We start from the raw sequence: 18,691 nt of genomic DNA, 5'->3' as shown, positions 1-18,691 counted from the left end.
ATGTACACCGCATGAACCGAAACGAAAACTAGTATGGAAAACAATTCAAGGTGAAAAGATCCCTGGCTACTATTTTCCTAATGGAAGGCAGAATTGCTCGACAGTGACTATTCTATTTCTTCTCCGCACGCATATATCGAATATTTTGTCGGAGCGGAATTGCTGGACTGGATTGTTTATGAGAGCAATTTATTTGCCGTTCAAACTAATCCAACGAAGGCAATGTAGATGACTGGAGACGGTATTGAAAAAGACTTGGGAAGTTGCATGCATATGTCTATCGTGAAAATGCCAAGATCCTATTTGTAATGGGCTAATGATACTAGATATATGATAAAGTTTCTGATATCATGTCCCGAGATCGATGGAAGCAGATCAAATCTTTCTTGCTCATAGTTCATCTCGCGTGTGATTTTTTTTACAGTAGGATCAAACGTGCGATCAAACATACTGAGTGGCGGTCAATTCAGTAATGGCACAGACTTCAGGACAAGGAAAGTGAGATTTGTAGTAAAAGAGGTTTCTCTGGACGGCGTTGGAGTATTTGGGCAGTAAAGTGGTATGACAATCGCAGTGTGATACTGGCCAGTACCTTTGTCAAAGCTAATCCCGTTAGTAAAATTGAAATTTGGTTGATATTGATGTCGTCAATAGTTAATTGCTGTACTGACGAGACTGTTTTTGTGCAATTTCCGAAACAGATGCAAAAATATCTGCTTGCACCAAATTATATGCAGAATACCTGGTAAAGTATGGAAAACTAGTGACAGGGGAAAAAGACCGAGGTCATCTCTCTGTATCCAGCAGGAGTATCATAAGAAAATGAAGAGGACCAACAAAGCCCACCCCAACGTGAACAAGTGGGTCACACGCCTTCGATGGACACCAGGCAGAGATGCAAGAGACATACCCATGACGAACAACCTGTTATAAAATGTGTCAAATGTCATGTACATCTGTGCCTGAACAAAAACTATCACTGTTTGGCTAATTTTGACCAACAATTTCAATTGTCAAAATTGACCTGTTTTGTTTCGATTTTTGTCGCGAAAGCCTGATGTCGCAAATTTGCGACAAACATTTAAAATATTTAATAATGAAAGGAAAATTTAAATTTTGTTGACCAATGTCTAAGTTGAGGCAAAACAATTAAAGTTACGCCTAGAAATAATTTTTCCAACCATAGAGAATATATTCAGTCCACAAAGGGTTAAGTCCTAACATCGATATCTATGAATGACTTCTTGATAATCATACCGATAGATCGCTATTCTTGCGTGCTGTGAAATATCGAACGACATTGGAGCACGAGCTACTTATTAGTTATCAAAAAAGCCGACTGCGATCGGCGTTGTTTGTAGCGAATACCCACCTTAATTCAACCAAGTTGTGAAGTCTTAGTATTTTGGGCGCATATAATTCGTGAGTCGTGAGTACATTTACGGGACAAGCCCTCATCTTCAAGTCATGCGATCGAACCAATGATGGATCTTATCGATATAGTCCTAAAAATCGATATTTATGATTGACTTCTAGATAATCATGCCGATAGATCGAGATTCTTGCGTGCTGTGAAATATCGAACGACATTGGAGCACAAGCTAGTTATTAGTAATCATAAATAATCAAAAAAGCCGACCGAGATCGGCGTTGTTGGTAGCGAATACTCACCTTAATTCAACCAATTTGTGAAGTCATAGTATCTTGGGCATACATAATTCGTGAGTCGTGTGTACATTTATAGGACAAGGCCTTATCTTCATTCTTCTGTACATGCGATCGAACCAATGATGGATCTTATCAATTATGTCCTAACATCGATATCTATGATTGACTTCTTGATAACCGATACATCGCGATTCTTGCGTGCTGTGAAATATCGAACGACATTGGAGCACGAGCTAGTTATTAGCTATCAACAAAGCCGACCGCGATCGGCGTTGTTTGTAGCGAATACCCACCGTAATTCAACCAATTTGTAAAGTCATAGTGTCTTGGGTATACATAATTCGTGAGTCGTGTGTGCATTTACAGGATTAGGCCTTATCTTCATTCTTCAGTACAAGCGATCGAACTAATGATGGATCTTATCAATAAAGTCCTAAAAATCGATATTTATGATTGACTTCTTGATAATCATGTCCATAGATTGCGATTCTTGCGTGCTGTGAAATATCGAACGACATTGGAGCACAAGCTAGTTATTGGTAATCATAAATATTCAAAAAAACCGACCGCGATCGGCGTTGTTTGTAGCGAATACCCACCTTAATTCAACCAATTTGTGAAGTCATAGTATCTTGGGCGTATATAATTCGTGAGTTCTGTGTACATTTACGGGACAAGCCCTCATCTTCAAGTCATGCGATCGAACCAATGATGGATCGTATCGATATAGTCCTAAAAATCGATATTTATGATTGACTTCTACAAAATCATACCGATAGATCGTGATTCTTGCGAGCTGTGAAATATCGAACGACATTGGAGCACAAGTTAGTTATTAGTAATCATAAATATTCAAAAAAGCCGACCGCGATCGGCGTTGTTTGTAGCGAATACCCACCTTAATTCTACCAATTTGGGAAGTCATAGTATCTTGGGCGCATATAATTCGTGAGTCGTGTGTACATTTACGGGACAAGCCCTCATCTTCAAGGCATGCGATCGAACCAATGATGGATCTTATCAATATAGTCCTAAAAATCGATATTTATGATTGACTTCTAGATAATCATACCGATAGATCGTGATTCTTGCATGCTGTGAATAATCGAACGACATTGGAGCACGAGCTAGTTATTCGTTATCATAAATAATCAAAAAAAGCCGACCGCGATCGGCGTTGTTGGTAGCCAATACCCACCTTAATTCAACAAATTTGTGAAGTCATAGTATCTTGCGCATACATAATTCGTGAGTCGTGTGTACATTTATAGGACAAGGCCTTATCTTCATTCTTCAGTACATGCGATCGAACCAATGATGGCTCTTATCAATTAAGTCCTAACATCGATATCTATGATTGACTTCTTGATAATCATACCGATAGATCGCTATTCTTGCATGCTGTGAAATATCGAACGACATTGGAGCACGAGCTAGGTATTAGTTATCAAAAAAGCCGACCGCGATCGGCGTTGTTTTTAACGAATACCCACCTTAATTCAACCAATTTGTGAAGTCACAGTATCTTGGGCGTATATAATTCGTGAGTAGTGTCTACATTTACGGGAAAAGCCGTCATCTTCAAGGCATGCGATCGAACCAATGATGGATCTTATCAATATAGTCCTAAAAATCGGTATTTATGATTGACTTCTTGATAATCATACCGATAGATCGCTATTCTTGCATGCTGTGAAATATCGAACGACATTGGAGCACGAGCTAGGTATTAGTTATCAAAAAAGCCGACCGTTGTTTTTAGCGAATACCCACCTTAATTCAACCAATTTGTGAAGTCACAGTATCTTGGGCGTATATAATTCGTGAGTCGTGTGTACATTTACGGGACAAGCCGTCATCTTCAAGGCATGCGATCGAATCAATGATGGATCTTATCAATATAGTCCTACAAATCAAAATTTATGATTGACTTCTTGATAATCATACCGATAGATCGCGATTCTAGCGTGCTGTGAAATATCGAACGACATTGGAGCACGAGCTAGTTAATAGTTATCACAAATAATCAAAAAGCCGACTGCGATCGGCGTTGTTGGTAGCGAATACCCACCTTAATTCAACCAATTTGTGAAGTCATAGTATCTTGGGCATACATAATTCTTGAGTCGTGTGTACATTTACAGTACAAGGCCTTATCTTCATTCTACAGTACATGCGATCGAACCAATGATGAATCTCATCAATAAAGCCCTAAAATCGATATTTATGATTGAGATCTTGATAATCATACCGATAGATCGCAATTCTTGCGTGCTGCAAATATCGAACGACATTGGAGCACGAGCTAGTTATTAGTTATCATAAATATTCAAAAAAGCCGACCGCGATCGGCGTTGTTTGTATAGCGAATACCCACCTGAATTCAACCAATTTGTGAAGTCATAGTGTCTTGGGTATACATAATTCGTGAGTCGTGTGTACATTTACAGGGTTAGGCCTTATCTTCATTCTTCAGTACAAGCGATCGAACTAATGATGGATCTTCTCCATAAAGTCCTAAAAATCGATATTTATGATTGACTTCTTGATAATCATACCGATAGATCGCGATTCTTGCGTGCTGTGAAATACGGAACGACATTGGAGCACGAGCTATAGTTATTAGTTATCATTAATAATCGAAAAAGGCGACAGTGATCGGCGTTGTTTGTAGCGAATACCCACCTTAATTCTACCAATTTGGGAAGTCACAGTATCTTGGGCGTATATAATTCGTGAGTAGTGTCTACATTTACGGGAAAAGCCGTCATCTTCAAGGCATGCGATCGAACCAATGATGGATCTTATCAATATAGTCCTAAAAATCGATATTTATGATTGAATTCTTGATAATCATACCGATAGATCGCGATTCTTGCGTGCTGTGAAATATCGAACGACATTGGAGCACGAGCTAGTTATTAGTTATCATGAATAATCAAAAATGCCGACCGCGATCGGCGTTGTTTTTAGAGAATACCCACCTTAATTCAACCAATTTGTGAAGTCACAGTATCTTGGGCGTATATAATTCGTGAGTCGTGTGTACATTTACGGGACAAGCCCTCATCTTCAAGGCATGCGATCGAACCAATGATGGATCTTATCAATATAGTCCTAAAAATCGATATTTATGATTGACTTCTTGATATTCATACCGATAGATCGTGATTCTGGCGTGCTGTGAAATATCGAACGACATTGGAGCACGAGCTAGTTATTAGTTATCATGAATAATCAAAAAAGACGACCGCGATCGGCGTTGTTTGTAGCGAATACCCACCGTAATTCAACCAATTTGTGAAGTCATAGTATCTTGGGCGTATATAATTCGTGAGTCGTGTGTACATTTACGGGACAAGCCCTCATCTTCAAGGCACGCGATCGAACCAATAATGGATCTTATCAATATAGTCCTAAAAATCGATATTTATGATTGACTTCTTGTTAATCATACCGATTGATCGCGATTCTTGCGTGCTGTGAAATATCGAACGACATTGGAGCACGAGCTTGTTATTAGTAATCATAAATAATCAAAAAAGCCGACCGCGATCGGCGTTGTCTGTAGCGAATACCCTCCTTAATTCAACCGATTTGTGAAGTCATGGTATCTTGGGTATACATAATTCGTGAGTCGTGTGTATATTTACAGAACATGGCCTTATCTTCATTCTTCAGTTCATGCGATCGAACCTATGATGGATCTTATCAATTAAGTCCTAACATCGATATCTATGAATGACTTCTTGATAATCATACCGATAGATCGCTATTCTTGCGTGCTGTGAAATATCGAACGACATTGGAGCACGAGCTACTTATTAGTTATCAAAAAAGCCGACTGCGATCGGCGTTGTTTGTAGCGAATACCCACCTTAATTCAACCAAGTTGTGAAGTCTTAGTATTTTGGGCGCATATAATTCGTGAGTCGTGAGTACATTTACGGGACAAGCCCTCATCTTCAAGTCATGCGATCGAACCAATGATGGATCTTATCGATATAGTCCTAAAAATCGATATTTATGATTGACTTCTAGATAATCATGCCGATAGATCGAGATTCTTGCGTGCTGTGAAATATCGAACGACATTGGAGCACAAGCTAGTTATTAGTAATCATAAATAATCAAAAAAGCCGACCGAGATCGGCGTTGTTGGTAGCGAATACCCACCTTAATTCAACCAATTTGTGAAGTCATAGTATCTTGGGCATACATAATTCGTGAGTCGTGTGTACATTTATAGGACAAGGCCTTATCTTCATTCTTCTGTACATGCGATCGAACCAATGATGGATCTTATCAATTATGTCCTAACATCGATATCTATGATTGACTTCTTGATAACCGATAGATCGCGATTCTTGCGTGCTGTGAAATATCGAACGACATTGGAGCACGAGCTAGTTATTAGTTATCAACAAAGCCGACCGCGATCGGCGTTGTTTGTAGCGAATACCCACCGTAATTCAACCAATTTGTAAAGTCATAGTGTCTTAGGTATACATAATTCGTGAGTCGTGTGTGCATTTACAGGATTAGGCCTTATCTTCATTCTTCAGTACAAGCGATCGAACTAATGATGGATCTTATCAATAAAGTCCTAAAAATCGATATTTATGATTGACTTCTTGATAATCATGTCCATAGATTGCGATTCTTGCGTGCTGTGAAATATCGAACGACATTGGAGCACAAGCTAGTTATTGGTAATCATAAATATTCAAAAAAACCGACCGCGATCGGCGTTGTTTGTAGCGAATACCCACCTTAATTCAACCAATTTGTGAAGTCATAGTATCTTGGGCGTATATAATTCGTGAGTCGTGTGTACATTTACGGGACAAGCCCTCATCTTCAAGGCATGCGATCGAACCAATGATGGATCTTATCAATAAAGTCCTAAAATCGATATTTATGATTGACTTCTTGATAATCATACCGATAGATCGCGATTCTTGCGTGCTGTGAAATACGGAACGACATTGGAGCACGAGCTATAGTTATTAGTTATCATAAATATTCGAAAAAGGCGACCGTGATCGGCGTTGTTTGTAGCGAATACCCACCTTAATTCAACCAATTTGGGAAGTCATAGTATCTTGGGCGTATATAATTCGTGAGTCGTGTGTACATTTACGGGACAAGCCCTCATCTTCAAGGCACGCGATCGAACCAATGATGGATCTTATCAATATAGTCCTAAAAATCGATATTTATGATTGACTTCTTGTTAATCATACCGATTGATCGCGATTCTTGCGTGCTGTGAAATATCGAACGACATTGGAGCACGAGCTTGTTATTAGTAATCATAAATAATCAAAAAAGCCGACCGCGATCGGCGTTGTCTGGAGCGAATACCCTCCTTAATTCAACCAATTTGTGAAGTCATGGTATCTTGGGTATACATAATTCGTGAGTCGTGTGTATATTTACAGAACATGGCCTTATCTTCATTCTTCAGTTCATGCGATCGAACCTATGATGACTAGCGTAACAAATTCGGTACATACCGAATTACATCATTTTGTACTGACTTCACGCATACTTGGCATGGCCACGACGGCCGTCGCAGAAAGTACACATTCCGAACATCCCTTTGGCGCCTTTTAAAATAGAGTGTTTGGAGTGAAAGACGGGTGTCCCGGACCTTGTTTGTTGCATTGGCATGTCTGAATGAAGTCAGTGGACCCACGTTCTTTGTTGCTTCGCGGTCGAAGGATTTGGTGAGTATATTCGTTTATAAAAATATGTATAGGATTCTTTACACCATAAATCACATAACCAGAAGTGTTTTGGATCAATAATGTGTTATACTTCTTGGCAAAGTTGAAAATGGGGAGTGATGCGAATTTGCGTCATTAGCCCTTTGTTGGTAAATTCTGACAACATTCCTACTACTGAAATATTTCCATATGGAATAGTTATTTACGTGAGAAAAGAGGGGAATAGATTCACCAACTTCACGAGTCAAGAAAGTGCCTTGATACATCACATAATGACAATAAATATGTAAACTAGTGCTAAAAAGTAACAAATATTGTCAATAATTTCAATCAGAAATTGCTGTTGCGGATATGGATACCAGATGTGTTTATGGGGAAAAATCACTCATCAAGTGACGGTAAACTGGAAAGGCAGTAAAGATGGTGGCAGTGATTCTGACGATGAAGAACGTTCTACTGCAGCAACTTCTGCTGCTATGTGATAAATGAGTTCGGACGAATCCTCTTGTACCGATGAATCTGATGAAGATTCCTCAATCGTGTTTTCAAAAGTAGGGAAAGGGAAAACACCGGGTCATAGCATGTACACCGCATGAACCGAAACGAAAACTAGTATGGAAAACAATTCAAGGTGAAAAGATCCCTGGCTACTATTTTCCTAATGGAAGGCAGAATTGCTCGACAGTGACTATTCTATTTCTTCTCCGCACGCATATATCGAATATTTTGTCGGAGCGGAATTGCTGGACTGGATTGTTTATGAGAGCAATTTATTTGCCGTTCAAACTAATCCAACGAAGGCAATGTAGATGACTGGAGACGGTATTGAAAAAGACTTGGGAAGTTGCATGCATATGTCTATCGTGAAAATGCCAAGATCCTATTTGTAATGGGCTAATGATACTAGATATATGATAAAGTTTCTGATATCATGTCCCGAGATCGATGGAAGCAGATCAAATCTTTCTTGCTCATAGTTCATCTCGCGTGTGATTTTTTTTACAGTAGGATCAAACGTGCGATCAAACATACTGAGTGGCGGTCAATTCAGTAATGGCACAGACTTCAGGACAAGGAAAGTGAGATTTGTAGTAAAAGAGGTTTCTCTGGACGGCGTTGGAGTATTTGGGCAGTAAAGTGGTATGACAATCGCAGTGTGATACTGGCCAGTACCTTTGTCAAAGCTAATCCCGTTAGTAAAATTGAAATTTGGTTGATATTGATGTCGTCAATAGTTAATTGCTGTACTGACGAGACTGTTTTTGTGCAATTTCCGAAACAGATGCAAAAATATCTGCTTGCACCAAATTATATGCAGAATACCTGGTAAAGTATGGAAAACTAGTGACAGGGGAAAAAGACCGAGGTCATCTCTCTGTATCCAGCAGGAGTATCATAAGAAAATGAAGAGGACCAACAAAGCCCACCCCAACGTGAACAAGTGGGTCACACGCCTTCGATGGACACCAGGCAGAGATGCAAGAGACATACCCATGACGAACAACCTGTTATAAAATGTGTCAAATGTCATGTACATCTGTGCCTGAACAAAAACTATCACTGTTTGGCTAATTTTGACCAACAATTTCAATTGTCAAAATTGACCTGTTTTGTTTCGATTTTTGTCGCGAAAGCCTGATGTCGCAAATTTGCGACAAACATTTAAAATATTTAATAATGAAAGGAAAATTTAAATTTTGTTGACCAATGTCTAAGTTGAGGCAAAACAATTAAAGTTACGCCTAGAAATAATTTTTCCAACCATAGAGAATATATTCAGTCCACAAAGGGTTAAGTCCTAACATCGATATCTATGAATGACTTCTTGATAATCATACCGATAGATCGCTATTCTTGCGTGCTGTGAAATATCGAACGACATTGGAGCACGAGCTACTTATTAGTTATCAAAAAAGCCGACTGCGATCGGCGTTGTTTGTAGCGAATACCCACCTTAATTCAACCAAGTTGTGAAGTCTTAGTATTTTGGGCGCATATAATTCGTGAGTCGTGAGTACATTTACGGGACAAGCCCTCATCTTCAAGTCATGCGATCGAACCAATGATGGATCTTATCGATATAGTCCTAAAAATCGATATTTATGATTGACTTCTAGATAATCATGCCGATAGATCGAGATTCTTGCGTGCTGTGAAATATCGAACGACATTGGAGCACAAGCTAGTTATTAGTAATCATAAATAATCAAAAAAGCCGACCGAGATCGGCGTTGTTGGTAGCGAATACTCACCTTAATTCAACCAATTTGTGAAGTCATAGTATCTTGGGCATACATAATTCGTGAGTCGTGTGTACATTTATAGGACAAGGCCTTATCTTCATTCTTCTGTACATGCGATCGAACCAATGATGGATCTTATCAATTATGTCCTAACATCGATATCTATGATTGACTTCTTGATAACCGATACATCGCGATTCTTGCGTGCTGTGAAATATCGAACGACATTGGAGCACGAGCTAGTTATTAGCTATCAACAAAGCCGACCGCGATCGGCGTTGTTTGTAGCGAATACCCACCGTAATTCAACCAATTTGTAAAGTCATAGTGTCTTGGGTATACATAATTCGTGAGTCGTGTGTGCATTTACAGGATTAGGCCTTATCTTCATTCTTCCGTACAAGCGATCGAACTAATGATGGATCTTATCAATAAAGTCCTAAAAATCGATATTTATGATTGACTTCTTGATAATCATGTCCATAGATTGCGATTCTTGCGTGCTGTGAAATATCGAACGACATTGGAGCACAAGCTAGTTATTGGTAATCATAAATATTCAAAAAAACCGACCGCGATCGGCGTTGTTTGTAGCGAATACCCACCTTAATTCAACCAATTTGTGAAGTCATAGTATCTTGGGCGTATATAATTCGTGAGTTCTGTGTACATTTACGGGACAAGCCCTCATCTTCAAGTCATGCGATCGAACCAATGATGGATCGTATCGATATAGTCCTAAAAATCGATATTTATGATTGACTTCTACAAAATCATACCGATAGATCGTGATTCTTGCGAGCTGTGAAATATCGAACGACATTGGAGCACAAGTTAGTTATTAGTAATCATAAATATTCAAAAAAGCCGACCGCGATCGGCGTTGTTTGTAGCGAATACCCACCTTAATTCTACCAATTTGGGAAGTCATAGTATCTTGGGCGCATATAATTCGTGAGTCGTGTGTACATTTACGGGACAAGCCCTCATCTTCAAGGCATGCGATCGAACCAATGATGGATCTTATCAATATAGTCCTAAAAATCGATATTTATGATTGACTTCTAGATAATCATACCGATAGATCGTGATTCTTGCATGCTGTGAATAATCGAACGACATTGGAGCACGAGCTAGTTATTCGTTATCATAAATAATCAAAAAAAGCCGACCGCGATCGGCGTTGTTGGTAGCCAATACCCACCTTAATTCAACAAATTTGTGAAGTCATAGTATCTTGCGCATACATAATTCGTGAGTCGTGTGTACATTTATAGGACAAGGCCTTATCTTCATTCTTCAGTACATGCGATCGAACCAATGATGGCTCTTATCAATTAAGTCCTAACATCGATATCTATGATTGACTTCTTGATAATCATACCGATAGATCGCTATTCTTGCATGCTGTGAAATATCGAACGACATTGGAGCACGAGCTAGGTATTAGTTATCAAAAAAGCCGACCGCGATCGGCGTTGTTTTTAACGAATACCCACCTTAATTCAACCAATTTGTGAAGTCACAGTATCTTGGGCGTATATAATTCGTGAGTAGTGTCTACATTTACGGGAAAAGCCGTCATCTTCAAGGCATGCGATCGAACCAATGATGGATCTTATCAATATAGTCCTAAAAATCGGTATTTATGATTGACTTCTTGATAATCATACCGATAGATCGCTATTCTTGCATGCTGTGAAATATCGAACGACATTGGAGCACGAGCTAGGTATTAGTTATCAAAAAAGCCGACCGTTGTTTTTAGCGAATACCCACCTTAATTCAACCAATTTGTGAAGTCACAGTATCTTGGGCGTATATAATTCGTGAGTCGTGTGTACATTTACGGGACAAGCCGTCATCTTCAAGGCATGCGATCGAATCAATGATGGATCTTATCAATATAGTCCTACAAATCAAAATTTATGATTGACTTCTTGATAATCATACCGATAGATCGCGATTCTAGCGTGCTGTGAAATATCGAACGACATTGGAGCACGAGCTAGTTAATAGTTATCACAAATAATCAAAAAGCCGACTGCGATCGGCGTTGTTGGTAGCGAATACCCACCTTAATTCAACCAATTTGTGAAGTCATAGTATCTTGGGCATACATAATTCTTGAGTCGTGTGTACATTTACAGTACAAGGCCTTATCTTCATTCTACAGTACATGCGATCGAACCAATGATGAATCTCATCAATAAAGCCCTAAAATCGATATTTATGATTGAGTTCTTGATAATCATACCGATAGATCGCAATTCTTGCGTGCTGCAAATATCGAACGACATTGGAGCACGAGCTAGTTATTAGTTATCATAAATATTCAAAAAAGCCGACCGCGATCGGCGTTGTTTGTATAGCGAATACCCACCTGAATTCAACCAATTTGTGAAGTCATAGTGTCTTGGGTATACATAATTCGTGAGTCGTGTGTACATTTACAGGGTTAGGCCTTATCTTCATTCTTCAGTACAAGCGATCGAACTAATGATGGATCTTCTCCATAAAGTCCTAAAAATCGATATTTATGATTGACTTCTTGATAATCATACCGATAGATCGCGATTCTTGCGTGCTGTGAAATACGGAACGACATTGGAGCACGAGCTATAGTTATTAGTTATCATTAATAATCGAAAAAGGCGACAGTGATCGGCGTTGTTTGTAGCGAATACCCACCTTAATTCTACCAATTTGGGAAGTCACAGTATCTTGGGCGTATATAATTCGTGAGTAGTGTCTACATTTACGGGAAAAGCCGTCATCTTCAAGGCATGCGATCGAACCAATGATGGATCTTATCAATATAGTCCTAAAAATCGATATTTATGATTGAATTCTTGATAATCATACCGATAGATCGCGATTCTTGCGTGCTGTGAAATATCGAACGACATTGGAGCACGAGCTAGTTATTAGTTATCATGAATAATCAAAAATGCCGACCGCGATCGGCGTTGTTTTTAGAGAATACCCACCTTAATTCAACCAATTTGTGAAGTCACAGTATCTTGGGCGTATATAATTCGTGAGTCGTGTGTACATTTACGGGACAAGCCGTCATCTTCAAGGCATGCGATCGAACCAATGATGGATCTTATCAATATAGTCCTAAAAATCGGTATTTATGATTGACTTCTTGATAATCATACCAATAGATCGCTATTCTTGCATGCTGTGAAATATCGAACGACATTGGAGCACGAGCTAGGTATTAGTCAGGGATATATAGAACTCCGGGATGGCTGACTGCGTCAATTGCGTCATCGCGGCATTACCTAAGTAGGTCCGGATTCACGCATACAGTTTTGATGCACGTTCCAGTCAGCCGCTTCATCTGTGTGTAATTTCAAGTTTTTGAGAGCGGTAGGGGCATATAATATCCATGTTTATGTTCTTATATAAAGCTATAGGTTAACTAGGTTATGAGATGTTCAGGTAGTCTGAAACTTTGCGGTATTAACCCTATTCCTTCAGCAGCAATTTAACGGTATGCCGGTACGCCGGGTTGGAATCCCGGTACGTTTAGCGTAATATCTTTGGTGTACCGGTCATTTACTCGGCTTCGGAATATCTCTGCTTCTGTAGTATCTTATGTAACATGTTTTGCTGCGCTGATAATCGTTAGAAAATAACAAAATGTAGAATAATTAACGTTAACATTGATATCCGCAGTATGATTTAGATTACGCCTTGCGGTATGTTTTTCATTTACCGGTATGTTATGCGAACGTATGTCACCATACCATCCAAGGCTGTACATTGTACAAGTATAAGTGTACATTTACACTGTGCCGTGTGAGCTATTAAGGCGACCGTTAGGAGGGATCTTCGTCAGTTAAGATCTTGTGCTATAGATTAATATGTGAATATGCAGGTAGTGCTGGTAGCCTATTGCAGGCTTACTGGTATTCCAGATCATTGCTTGATTATTCTTAGTAAGAATTGGAGCCACTGAGTACACTACCGATGTGCAAGATTCAAGAGGCATTTCAATTAAGGATAACCAAACATTTGAATCTAATACAAACACAACACGTCAAGGTCGTTGCAGTTGTAAGTGTCCATAACAACTTTTGAATCCAATCTCTTGTTACAGATACTATTCATCAGTTACATGTCTAGTAAATCAAGACAGTTATATGTTTGTTAATGAATGGCACCTTAATGCTACAGTACTGGAATTATACTTCAACAGAAATGCACTGTTGTGAACTGCCAATGGCTGACTTCCAGTACAGTATATGGCCACAACATTTTTTGACCATTTGCTCTTACTGAAGCCATGAAGATGCCCACTCCCTTGAATGGATAAGCCAACACAATCGTCAGGACACGATACGACCCTGAGATACGGCCTGTCTTTACCATATAAACACTTATAGCCTATAGGCTATAGGCCTGTACGACGAAGGAAGAGAAAACTCTGAGGATTGCTTTCAATTTGCAAGGTTTCGTCAAATCGTCGCAATAATGCATTGGAGCTCTCCTCGGTAGGCCAAAGGTAAGTTACGCTGATTCTAGTATTACGTTATTAAATGAGCGATTTACATTAATCCTGATGTGGTTAAAGTAGTCTGCGTTGCTACTCAAGTAATAGTTGAATTCCCGGGCGTACTGGTATTTAAACTTCCTCAAGTAGCTGTAGAAAGTGAAATGCCTGCAAGGTACTTGAGTTTGGAGATGGCTGCTTCAAATTTACAAGATTTATCTTCGAAAATAGGCAACACCTACTTGAGTACTACAATGAAGTAGAAGTTCTTCACTATAGAACAACTCTGCATACATCTATATATATATTCTTAAGGTTAATTTGTGTCTCTGAATACATCATTTGTTCATTTTTGTTGCAGATTCCAGAAAAACAAACGCGATGTTCCAGCATTTGCATCACATCAACAGTGGATATCCTGATATATTATACTGGGCACATCCCATTGAAATCTTGGCAAAGGTGGCCACAATCTGAATATTTGGATCTCGTGCCTCCTCACCGAGATGTTTTTTTTGACATGGAATCATCTATCGCTCTATCGGAAAATCTGCAAGACAATGATACTGAATATTTCTTAACTGATAAATGGCATGAAATGCTTCAGGACGCCCATTCGTGATGTACCGTTAAGCCATGGTTGTAATTTCTTCACTGCGGTCATGAATCTATTGCTCGGTGAACAAAATATCAGCTGAATTCAACAACTGGGTCTACCGAATGCTTCTCAAATTGATAATGATATGTACCAAACTTCTACCCCCCCCCCCCAGGCTGCATTTGAACCTGAAGAGAAGTATCAATTGTGTGTTGATTTCTTGATCAACTTTCATTGAGTGACATAGAAGATGACAATGCTGCTATCACAATTTCGAGTCCTTACAGGCCGTGCTATCTTTTCGTTATTGGAAATGCTCCATGGTAGGGGTGCATTTAAAATAAACTGTGTTAGAAACACAATGTTTAAAACATGCTTTAAACAGTGTTTTAAACAAAGGCCTTTTGAAAAAAATTCTTTTTAAGTTGTAAAATTATGCCATAATTGTGTAAATACTTTCCAAAACATGTGTTGTATGAGCCTACGGACGATTACCACCCGATATAGCCGACTAATATCAATATGGAATGGCTGGAACCCTCAAAATAGTTGGTTCAACAGCAATAGCACATATATTTCGTCAAAGGAGCTATATTCACACTATATTTTCAATTGTCAATGTCAATCCAATATGACGTCACTGTTGAATATTCTTGACGTCATCGCTTAAAAAAAGTATGTTTTATACAAGGGCCTGGTTTTAAACATGTTTGTTTTAAATGCAACCCTATACTTCATGGTAATTGTCGATTAACGCTAATTGAAATGGTTGATTTAATCAATCCTATTACCGCCCCGCCCCCCCCTTCCCAGCTGCAAGGTTTCAGACAATGGCTTGTAAATAGGTAGAAGACGCTGATATTATTCGTTATTCACTCTGTTATTTATGGCCTGATGCAGATTATATGATGTGTAGAAATTAAACACATTCATGATTTACTGAAATTCAGAGTTGTCATAGTTTACTTGGTTGGCTATACAGCAGTGTCATACTTTACTAGGTTGGCTATACAGCAGTAAGGTTGTGATATGGGAAGAATGTCTAGCTTACTCACTAACTGTTCTGCAAAAGGGTGAGGATCATTATTCTAGAAACAGCTGTATCGCTAGCTTGCAGAAAAGTGGATATTTCGAGGCAGATTGCAGGTAACTTTCTGGACCTACTTAGGTAACGGCCAAAATGAAGTCAGCCATCCCGGAGTTCTATATATCCCTGGTATTAGTTATCAAAAAAGCCGACCGCGATCGGCGTTGTTTTTAGCGAATACCCACCTTAATTCAACCAATTTGTGAAGTCACAGTATCTTGGGCGTATATAATTCGTGAGTCGTGTGTACATTTACGGGACAAGCCGTCATCTTCAAGGCATGCGATCGAACCAATGATGGATCTTATCAATATAGTCCTAAAAATCGATATTTATGATTGAATTCTTGATAATCATACCGATAGATCGCGATTCTTGCGTGCTGTGAAATATCGAACGACATTGGAGCACGGGCTAGTTATTAGTTATCAAAAATAATCGAAAAAGCCGACCGCGATCGGCGTTGTTTGTATAGCGAATAACCACCTGAATTCAACTAATTTGTGAAGTCATATTATCTTGGGTATACATAATTCGTGAGTCGTGTGTACATTTACAGGACTATGCCTTATCTTCATTCTTCAGTACAAGCGATCGAACTAATGATGGATCTTATCAATAAAGTCCTAAAAATCGATATTTATGATTGAATTCTTGATAATCATACCGATAGATCGCGATTCTTGCGTGCTGTGAAATATCGAACGACATTGAAGCACGAGCTAGTTATTAGTTATCATGAATAATCAAAAATGCCGACCGCGATCGGCGTTGTTTGTATAGCGAATACCCACCTGAATTCCACCAATTTGTGAAGTCATATTATCTTGGGTATACATAATTCGTGAGTCGTTTGTACATTTACAGGACTAGGCCTTATCTTCATTCTTCAGTACATGCAATCGAACCAATTATGGATCTTATCAATAAAGTCCTAAAATCAATATTTATCATTGACATCTTGATAATCATACCGATTGATCGCGATTCTTGCGTGCTGCGAAATATCGAACGACATTGGAGCACGAGCTAGTTATTAGTTAACATATATAATCAAAAACGCCGACCGCGATCGGCGTTGTTTTTAGCGTATACCCACCCTAATTCAACCAATTTGTGAAGTCATAGTATCTTGGGCGTATATAATTCGTGAGTCATGTGTACATTTACGGGACAAGCCCTCATCTTCAAGGCATGCGATCGAACCAATGATGGATCTTATCAATATAGTACTAAAAATTGATATTTATGATTGACTTCTTGATAATCATACGGATAGATCGCGATTCTTGAGTGCTGTGAAATATCGAACGACATTGGAGCACGAGCTAGTTATTAGTTAACATATATAATCAAAAACGCCGACCGCGATCGGCGTTGTTTTTAGCGAATACCCACCTTAATTCAACCAATTTGTGAAGTCATAGTATCTTGGGCGTATATAATTCGTGAGTCATGTGTACATTTACGGGACAAGCCCTCATCTTCAAGGCATGCGATCGAGCCAATGATGGATCTTATCAATATAGTCCTAAAAATCGATATTTATGATTGACTTCTTGATAATCATACCGATAGATCGCGATTCTTGCGTGCTGTGAAATATCGAACGACATTGGAGCACGAGCTAGTTATTAGTTATCATGAATAATCAAAAATGCCGACCGCGATCGGCGTTGTTTTTAGCGAATACCCACCTTCATTCAACCAAGTTGTGAAGTCATAGAATCTTGAGCGTATATAATTCGTGAGTCGTGTGTACATTTACGGGACAAATCCTCATCTTCAAGGCATGCGATCGAACCAATGATGGATCTTATCAATATAGTCCTGAAAATCGATATTTATGATTGACTTCTTGATAATCATACCGATAGATCGCGATTCTTGCGTGCTGTGAAATATCGAACGACATTGGAGCACGAGTTAGTTATTACTTATCATAAATAATCAAAAAAAGCCGACCGCGATCGGCGTTGTTGGTAGCCAATACCCACCTTAATTCAACAAATTTGTGAAGTCATAGTATCTTGCGCATACATAATTCGTGAGTCGTGTGTACATTTATAGGACAAGGCCTTATCTTCATTCTTCAGTACATGCGATCGAACCAATGATGGCTCTTATCAATTAAGTCCTAACATCGATATCTATGATTGACTTCTTGATAATCATACCGATAGATCGCTATTCTTGCATGCTGTGAAATATCGAACGACATTGGAGCACGAGCTAGGTATTAGTTATCAAAAAAGCCGACCGCGATCGGCGTTGTTTTTAGCGATTACCCACCTTAATTCAACCAATTTGTGAAGTCACAGTATCTTGGGCGTAAATAATTCGTGAGTCGTGTCTACATTTACGGGACAAGCCGTCATCTTCAAGGCATGCGATCGAACCAATGATGGATCTTATCAATATAGTCCTAAAAATCGATATTTATGATTGAATTCTTGATAATCATACCGATAGATCGCGATTCTTGCGTGCTGTGAAATATCGAACGACATTGGAGCACGAGCTAGTTATTAGTTATCATGAATAATCAAAAATGCCGACCGCGATCGGCGTTGTTTTTAGCGAATACCCACCTTAATTCAACCAATTTGTGAAGTCACAGTATCTTGGGCGTATATAATTCGTGAGTCGTGTGTACATTTACGGGACAAGCCGTCATCTTCAAGGCATGCGATCGAACCAATGATGGATCTTATCAATATAGTCCTAAAAATCGGTATTTATGATTGACTTCTTGATAATCATACCGATAGATCGCTATTCTTGCATGCTGTGAAATATCGAACGACATTGGAGCACGAGCTAGGTATTAGTTATCAAAAAAGCCGACCGCGATCGGCG

General features: G+C 39.0%; 1 protein-coding gene and 1 long non-coding RNA gene across 2 annotated transcripts in view; both read left to right on the top strand.

Moving 5' to 3' along the window:
* The window catches only part of LOC145448434 (Golgi-resident adenosine 3',5'-bisphosphate 3'-phosphatase-like), a 253,019-nt gene that overhangs the window by 164,126 nt on the left and 70,202 nt on the right, over positions 1-18,691 (top strand). The window lies entirely within an intron of this gene.
* Positions 12,880-15,690, top strand: LOC145448753 (uncharacterized). Its single transcript, XR_013918013.1, has 2 exons — positions 12,880-14,159; positions 14,509-15,690. It is a non-coding gene; the product is annotated as an uncharacterized LOC145448753 (long non-coding RNA).

The sequence above is a fragment of the Botryllus schlosseri genome, chromosome 10 (genome assembly GCF_051294905.1).
Source record: "Botryllus schlosseri isolate E-star chromosome 10, Bs_hap1, whole genome shotgun sequence".
NCBI lineage: Eukaryota > Metazoa > Chordata > Ascidiacea > Stolidobranchia > Styelidae > Botryllus > Botryllus schlosseri.
Note: the sequence above shows the minus strand (reverse complement) of the source record. Positions and strands in the feature narration are given on the sequence as shown.